Consider the following 7727-nt stretch of genomic DNA (forward strand, 5'->3'; position numbering starts at 1 on the left):
AACAAAATAAAACAAAACCATGCAGCCTGCAGGAGTTTGACACAGACTGAAGAGCTGACTGGCCCTTTTCACTTCAGGAAAAATATAGAACTTAATAGATTTAGAATAAAAAAAATTCTAATTAAGTTAGAATGAGATCAGTTAATTGAGAAATCCTTGGTTATATCTGTATTTGTGGGCAACCTTGATTCTAGTCGTTTGAATGTGGGCTAAGTAGCATCCAAATATTGGCATTTTAAAAATAGGCACTATTAAATTCAGGTTTCTTTAATTAGCATATAATTGCACAGTATTTAGCAACGCTCATTCATACAATTTTTAAGACTCTGCTTCTTAAAATTTAAGAGATCAGTTGCAAGACCCACTATTATTTTATGAACCCCTAAGAAAAACAGAAATCTGCCAAATAAAATATAGCACAGTGCATTAAAGAAGATTTCCCATGATGCGTGAATCGTTGACACAGCTTCCTATTGCTTGGAAATTACTTTCCTCTGTTCTTTTTTTTTTAAGATTTTATTTATTTATTTGACAGATCACAAGTAGGCAGAGAGGCAGTCAGAGAGAGAGAAGGGAGGAAGCAGGCTCCCCACCAAGCAGAGAGCCCGAAGCGGGGCTCAATCCCAGGACCCTGGGATCATGACCTGAGTCGAAGGCAGAGGCTTTAACCCACTGAGCCACCCAGGCGCCCCAACTTTCCTCTTAGTTCTAAGGATGGTGTGGTTTTCCCCAACTTTCACTGTGGTGCCTACATGTTTGAGACAATTCGTGTTTTTCACAAACAGATGTGCCACACTTTCATCTACTCACAACTGTCTTCCTTTCTTTGATCCTACAACAGCATGTGGTCATTATTTTGAAAGACAATACAGAATTGTAGTTAGTCTCCAAATAATGGGTATTTGCTTCACTCATTTCTTTTCGTTATCATTTTGAATAAAGAGAAGATTTTTTTCCTCTAAAAACCCACCCTGTAATCTTTTAATACATTTTAGATTAAACTCATCACAGGTAGTTTTGTCAGTGTCCATAACTCCAGAAATGTGAGTAGCTGTGTCCTAGTCCATCCCTGTAGACAATGGCATGACTTCTACCTGGTCCCAAAGAGCTGTGAGCGCCATGGATTTTAACATATATCCTTATTCCAGAGATTTTTAAGATGTACCAAAACCTCATAGGTTTTAGAATCTATGAAAAGAGTACTTACTTTATAAAAACACTTACTTTACTTTATTATGTGTATCTTCACATGAGAAAAAATATATCCATTCCATAATGATATTGATGAATACTGTAGGAGCTTAGAAGGACAAAGGAGAAGACCGTAAAAAAGTTCTCCAAGCCACCAGGGAAGTAGTGGGCTTGAAAGCAGAGTGTCCCAGACAAGGTAAACAAGTTCTAGAACACTTCCTGAAAACTCCTATCTGTAAAGATCTGTCAGTATAAAGGGACAGTAAACTATAAAACAGAGTGCTGGCGCTTTGTTAAAAATACTACGGTGAAAACTAGTAGAGTCGAGGAAGTGAGGGAGGCGGTGTTGGGAATCACTAGTTTCCAATCACTGGAAACTGAGTAATAGGAATAAGTCCAGTCCAGTCTCCCCTGAAAAGCATAATTTAGGTCAGGTCTTAGCTTGAGCTAACCCCTCTTTGAAAGCCAGATGGTAAGTATTCTAGGCCCCACTGGCCACATAAATTCTCTGTCATACATTCTTGTTTATTTTGAACCATCTTTAAAATCATAAAGACCATTCTTGTCTCACTACCCTACGGTGAGATGGATAGCTAGATTTCTCTCTGTCTTCCGTCTGCAGACCCTGGTTTAGATCAGAGGTTGTCAGATTTTAGCTTGTCATCTGGAGGGTTTTCTAAAACTGACTGCCATCCCCAGAGTCTTGGATTCAGAACGTCTGAGATAGAACTTGAGAATTTGCATTTCTAACAGGTTCCTTGTCGATGCTGACGCTGAAGATCTAGAAACCAGTTTGGAAGGTCCCCTGGTCTGCTGGTACGAAGTGGCGAGGGAGCAGTAACATTTAGGTCACAATTCTCACCGTTTCACCCCACACCTGTGAGAACTTGGGCAACCTACAGAACTGAGTGAAAATTGCAGCTTCCTTAGCTGTGCAATAGACAGAACCTCCTTTCCTGGGTTCCTATGAAGTGTATTTTATTTTTTAATTGTTTTTATATTCTAGTGAGCGTACAGTGTTATATTAGTCTCAGGTGCACAGTGTAGTGATTCAGTGGTTTTGTGCTTTACGCAGTGCTCATCATGACCAGTGCTGCCCTTATCATGCCCTCCTTGTCCTCCCCTTCTCCTATTTCATCCTTTCTCCACCTCCCCTCTGGTCACCATCTGTGTGTTCTCTACAGCTATGAGTCTGTTCCTTGGTTTGCTCCTCTCTTGCTCTCTTTTTCCCCCCGTGATCATTTGCTTTGTTTCTTAAATTCCATACCTGAGTGAAGCCATGTGGTATTTGTCTTTCTCTGACCGACTTACCTCACGTAGCATCACACTCTCCGGCTCCATCCATGTCATTGCAAATGGCAAGGTCTCAGCCTTTCCGACGGCTGAGTAATCATCCATTGTGTATACGCACTGCTTCTTTATCCATTCAGCACTCAGTGGACACCTGGGCTGCTTCCATAATTTGGCTATTGTAGATAATGTTGCAGTAAATATCAGAGTGCATGTACCCCTTTGAATTAGCTTTTGTGTTTTTTGGGTAGGGGCTCCTGTGAAGTTTAAATAAGATAATATTTGTAGGGGCACCTGGGTGGCTCAGTGGGTTAAGCCTCTGCCTTCAACTCAGGTCATGATCCCAGAGTCCTGGGATCAAGCCCCGCATCAGGCTCTCTGCTCAGTGGGGAGCCTGCTTCCCTCCCTCTCTCTGCCTGCCTCTCTGCCTACTTGTGATCTCTCTCTCTCTCTGTCAAATAAATAAATAAAATTTTTAAAAAAAGATAATATTTGTAGAGCATTAAGCACAGTGCTTCACATAAAGTGCTTGCTACGTATGCATATAAAGAAGTTATAGTCTTACATCGATTTGTTCTAGGTGAGGAAAAATGTAAGTGAGAAAGTCTAGAAGAAGCACATAAAGGAAGTAGCGATGTAGGCATTTCTGGGGAAGAGCCCAGATTCTTGGACATGTGTTTTGTTGTCCTAACCCTCCTGTCGCTCAGAGGGAGCTGGAGCAGTGTCTCTGCTACCCGGTGCAGCTGCTAGATCATTACCCGTTGCAGCTGCTAGATCGTTACCCGCTGCAGCTGCTAGATCATTGCGGATGCTCCCTCTGGTTCTGTTTGGACTTCATGCCTGCTGGGTGGTCACGCCGACAAAGAAGTAAACAGCTCAGCTATCAAAGACACCTTTGGGAGTTGTTGGAAGATCCACCTGCACCAAGATGGGTTAAAGGAGTGGGTTCCCCATGCTTAGAAGCTGGCCTCTTCTCTAGTGTGCCCTGAACATAGGGTGCCCGCACCACAAACGATGAGAATGAACAACGTGCTCCCAATTCCCAGTGAATGGTGTCTGTTCGGCAGATCACTATTAAGAAGCATCACGGTAAAGCCAGTGAACCCATCTGGCTTTGCCTTCCGCTGCTCCCATCACATGAGGGTGCGTCTTCTAAGACAAGCATCCTCCTGTCCAGGCAAACGGCACAGGGATAAAGGACCCCACTCAGGCTTTGGGTCACAGAATCCTAGACACGCATTGTGAATCTACAGCAAGACCTTGGCGAATTATTGAACGTCTCTCAGCACTGATTTCTTCTGTATCATTATCTGTCTCATGCTTTACTCTTGTGTTTCTAAAAGCTATCATCCAGAGTACACTTTTGAAAAGTAAATCCTGTCCATTCATTGTCTCTTTAAAACCCTCGGTGGCTTCAGTGACACTTGTAATTTTGTATTAACTTCTTACCAAGACCTACAACATCAGAATTGCAGGCCCTACCATAGTTACTGGTACACAGTACCAGTACCTACACAGTACCAGTACCTACACAGTTCCTGAAGCGGTTACTGTTTCTTAACAAGATGTCCAGATAATTCTTATGTTACCTTTGAGAAACACTGGCCTATAAGGCCCACCTGACCTTCCCATGAGTCTCTGGCTTGACTCACTTCACCTCCCCTTCATTATACTCTAGGCACTCGGTCAGTCCTAGAATGCAGGACCTGTAGGGTCTTTGCCCTCTACCTAGGACATCCAGCCTTAGATCAACTCATGACCAGGACCTTCTTGTCATTTGAGTTTGAACTTACAGTTTGCTTTCTCAAAAACACTTTCTTTGTCTTCTTTCTTATTCTAGGATTCCACCCAGTATGAGAACCATAAGAGCTGGAATCTGACTTATCTTGATCATTGCAGTAACCCTAGCACATGGAACCATGCCTAATATGTGGCATATGGTCAAGAAATAACTTTGAATATGTCAAGAAATATTAGCTTCCCAGGGTGGAACTAGGGACTAAAGTATATCGTGGTACAGAGTGGCTGCTCGCTTCATCTTCACTTTTTCCTCCTGCCTTTGTCTGTCTGGTACTGAGATGCCTGGATTGTCCAGACCATGTTTGTGGTAACCCAAAGCCTTCTATATCAAGATCTTGGGAGAGAGCTTAATCATAGTATCATCTTTTGAATTCTCTGAGTTTCAGTTTCTTCTGAACCTAACCTTGACATTTTTCTCCAATAGATGATGGGGTAGAAGCAAATTAAGGAAAAGGAAGAATGAAAGAGGGACTAGAGGCATTTAGTCTCAAAGGTCCCAAGACACAGCTGTACCCTTTACCTGTGTCATGGTGGTCCTAGATCTCAGACAAGGATAATCCCAGCAGAAAAACACAGCGTAACTGCTCATTTACATACGGGAAATTTGGAGTGCTGAGAGTTCGAACCTGAGTAGTTTATTCATTTATTTTTCCGAATTTGGTTGTCAAAAATGTGGAACACGGTGTGTGGCAAGTGGAGCCAATTTCTCTAGCCATGCTCTCTAAAATGGCTCCCTTTCAGTATACTTGAAAATGCCAGGAAAATGCGGGAGGTTGAGAATGGCGGGGTCGAGCACAACAAGAACATCCGTGGAACTTGAGGACGTGAGTGGAGGGATGTGTTGATTAGACGCAGTTGGCAGGTGGCTTTGCAGGGGCAAGACCACAGGCTGGGAAGGGTTATGGGTAGATGGGGGGCTCGGCTGGTAACTGGTTAACAATAGTAACTACTGTTGTTTACTAACTGTGGAGTGTTCCTTAATCCTTCTGGCCCTTGGTGCTCTAAGCCGCAGGAGTTAGAAAATGCTGGTATCCTGCTCCCAGAGCTGTAAGAAGAGATGGGATCTGTTTGCAAGTCTTCACCATGCCCAGGGTGGGGGCAGCATCCTACAGATTATAATCCTTCGATACACGTTAGCAATTACCAGAATTATTGGGACGCAGAGAGCAGACTGACAGGGTGACATTCCTGCTGCCTCCCTATCTCAAATGTATGTGGCTATCATTCACATGTCCCTTTTGTCTCTCACTGTGCTCTCACACCTTCCTCTGTCTCTCTATGTTTATCTCCTTGTGCAACAACCAGATGGATGGATCAGAGAACCACAGTTCGAAATGGGCAGAATATAAGAGCCAAGGGACCAGGTGGATGGAAAAATAAACAGCTCCCTTTTGTGCCTTGTCCAGGTGACAAAACCCAAGAATTAACCCAAAACTAATTCCTGGACCCAGATATAATTGGCTGCTCCAGGAAGTAGTCGTCACCAGGAACAGTTGAGGAACATCTACGAAAGCAGAGAAAGAGAAGCATGAGACGTAGTGGAGGAAGGGTTTTACCTTCACTGGGTCATTAGCTGCTAGAGCAGTTCCCCCTTGACCCAGCCAAGGGAGACGAGATGAATGTTCCACTTGATAGGACTTGAAAAATGAAACTCAAGTGTAACACAGATGGAATAATTCAAGCGTTATCAGAATAAGTATATAATTTCTCTAACGTAGGAAGGTAGACACTGATATTTTATTGCAATGAACTGCCTGATTTTTTTCTTCCCTGGGCTAAGACGGTTTTTATTAATTATGTTGGTGGTAATGTCGAAATTTCGCTTTTCTCTGTGAGGTTTTATAAGCTTGTTTCTCTACTGTAATGATAATGAGGAATATCCTAAATATCTTCTCTTCTTACCACTCTTCGTGAATTTCTAATTCCGTGGCATTTATCTCCCGTGAGCTGTAGAGCTGTGAGCTATTTAGAACCTTCATTTATTATTCTCCCAATTAGCTGGCATAAATATGGGCAAATAATCTGTCTCATTTCTGATAAACAAATGTGCTAGATGTGCCATTAAAAAAAGTTTACTTTTACTCTAATCCCTGCGTTTTCTGATGAGGTCTGGGAGTAGGAATGATTTGCCCAAGTACATAGGTATTTGGACTTTGGCTGGGATCCTTTCACTTTTATTTCATTCCAGGCTCTTGTCATGACACCACAGGGATTCTTTTTGCATGGAAATGTATTATACTTTACATGACAAACACTGGGAACTCCAGGGGTTTAAACTTGAATTTTTGGTACTTGGCTTCAGGCCTGGGGTTAATTCTGAAACCTGCTAAACTATAAGCCAGTGAATGTCATTAAATCTCTTGACAAGAAGACTATGGTGCTAGGAACAGCTTTATCAGACAGGGAGTATTAGTTCCTTATTGCTGCTGTGACAAGTTAAGCAGAAATTGAGTGGCTTAAAATGAAACACATTTATTATCTTGAAAATCTGGAGATCCGTGGGCTAAAATCAGCAGAACTGCTGTATTTCTGAATGATCAAGGAGCGAACGCATTGCCTTGTCTTGTCTGGCTTCTGGAGGATACCTGCGCTCCTCGGCTCATGGCCAGGTATCACTCCAACCTCTGCTTCTCTTTCATCCTTTGTTCTCTGACTCTAATCTTCCTGCCTCCTCCTATAAAACCCCTCATGCTATTATTATTGGACTCCCTTGTGTAATCCAGGATAATCTCCTCCTCTCCAGACGGTTCCTTAATCACCAGTTCCCTTTTGTCAGGTAAGGTATTGTAGTCACAGATTTTAGGAATTGGGATGTGGACTGCCCTGGGGAAGGGCCTTACAACAGCCCTATAAGCCTTCCAAGTTTTTGCCTTGGCCTAACTGCCTCACCCCTGTAACAAGTCTGTGCTGTAAGTACAGATGGAGGGGAAGGTGGTAGCTGTTTGCGGGTCCTTACCCCCTCCCCCGCCACCCATTCATTCTGGGCAGGCTGTCTAGTTTGTGGCCGTCTGCGCAGAACAGCCATCTCTAAGTACGCTCACCAATCATTGTGACCTGTGAAGATGAATCAGCGACTCCCATATGTGAGTTTTATTCAGCCTGGCCATGTTTATGGGGGGAAGAAGGGTTCGATATTGGTTCTATTCTAGTCTGCCTAACTTGGAAAGTGTTGGGTCTGACTATTCAAAAAGTGGATGTCTTCCCTAGACAACCAAAGTCATGGCCACAAAAAAATTGTCAAGATGGGATTGCAGATGTCTTGGCTTGGCATAGCCCAAGTGCCTGTGTTACAGAACACTCACAGCCCTCTGGAACCAATTTATAGGTCCCAGAAGCTCACCGTATATTCCATATTCAATATTATCATTATTTTTTAAATTCTTCACCGCATAAATTGCTGTTTGCAAATTCATCATGGATTTATTCAGTGTTGGCTCTCTTCCAAG

The sequence above is a fragment of the Lutra lutra genome, chromosome 10 (genome assembly GCF_902655055.1).
Source record: "Lutra lutra chromosome 10, mLutLut1.2, whole genome shotgun sequence".
Classification (NCBI taxonomy): domain Eukaryota; kingdom Metazoa; phylum Chordata; class Mammalia; order Carnivora; family Mustelidae; genus Lutra; species Lutra lutra.